This window comes from Tachyglossus aculeatus, chromosome 3 (genome assembly GCF_015852505.1).
Source record: "Tachyglossus aculeatus isolate mTacAcu1 chromosome 3, mTacAcu1.pri, whole genome shotgun sequence".
Taxonomy (NCBI): Eukaryota; Metazoa; Chordata; class Mammalia; order Monotremata; family Tachyglossidae; genus Tachyglossus; species Tachyglossus aculeatus.
In genome coordinates this window covers 70,462,149-70,463,283 of record NC_052068.1, presented here as the reverse complement: position 1 = coordinate 70,463,283, position 1,135 = coordinate 70,462,149, and the positions used below count along the sequence as shown (strand labels likewise).

Genomic DNA, 1,135 nt, shown 5'->3' with positions numbered 1-1,135 from the left:
CAAAAAGAGTGCCGGATGCTATAAATAACAAACATCACAGCGCAACAAAGAACAATCTTTGGGCAGTGTGGTAAGGGCTGTGAGAAGCAGCGTGGCTCAGTGGAAAGAGCCCGGGCTTGGGAGTCAGAGGTCATGGGTTCAAATCCCGGCTCCACCAACTGTCAGCTGTGTGACCTTGGGCAAGTCACATCACTTCTCTGGGCCTCAGTTACCTCATCTGTAAAATGGGGATGAAGACTGTGAGCCCCCCGTGGGGCAACCTGATCACCTTGTAACCTCCCCAGCGCTTAGAACAGTGCTTTGTAAATAGTAAGCGCTTAACAAAATGCCATTATTATTATTATTTATTACTGCATTGGCATTTTCAGACAAACACACACACATACACAAACACACACCTTGGTGAATTTATTTAATGGCTTCTTCTTCAAACACAAATACATGCATGCATCTGTGCCTTAGCGTTTGCTTTCACTAGCCATTTTAGGGACTCTAGGACACTCTTTCGACAGTTCAAGCCAGTCTTGAAATCTACCTTCACTATACTGTAAGCTTTTTGGGGGCTTGTTTTTGCCTTATGCTGTCAAGTCCAGTCCGACCCATAGGAACGCCACGGACGCATCTCTCCAGAATGCCCCACCTCCATCTGCAATTGTCCTGGTAGTGTACCCATACATTTTTCTTGGTAAAAATACAGAAGTGGTTTACCATTGCCTCCTTCCATGCAGTCAACCTGAGTCTTCCCCTCGACTCTCTCCCATGCTGCTGCTATCCAGCCTAGGTGAGTTTTGACTTGTAGCAGATTGCCTTCCATTCGCTAGCCACTTCCCAAGCTAGGAATGGAAGGGAAAGGCCTCTGCCTGACACTCCCTCCCTTAGTCAAGACCAATAGAGTACTAGAAACTCTCCAGGTGCAATCCTGAGAGGTGTTATTGAAGACAGGGATCATGTTAAATAACTCTATTGTATAGTAATAATAATGATGGTGTTTGTTAAGCTCTTACTATGTGCAAAACACTGTTCTTAGCGCTGGGGGGGGATACAAAAAGTGATCAGGTTGTCCCACATGGGGCTCACAGTCTTCATCCCCATTTTACAGATGAGGCAACTGAGGCACAGAGAAGTTAAGTGGCTT

General features: G+C 46.0%; 1 non-coding gene across 1 annotated transcript; it reads right to left on the bottom strand.

Annotated features, from left to right (window-relative positions):
* Positions 1–791: 791 nt before the first annotated feature.
* On the bottom strand, positions 792–929 carry LOC119926288. The gene has a single exon (XR_005450176.1). It is a non-coding gene; the product is annotated as a small nucleolar RNA SNORA7 (small nucleolar RNA).
* Positions 930–1,135: the final 206 nt, after the last annotated feature.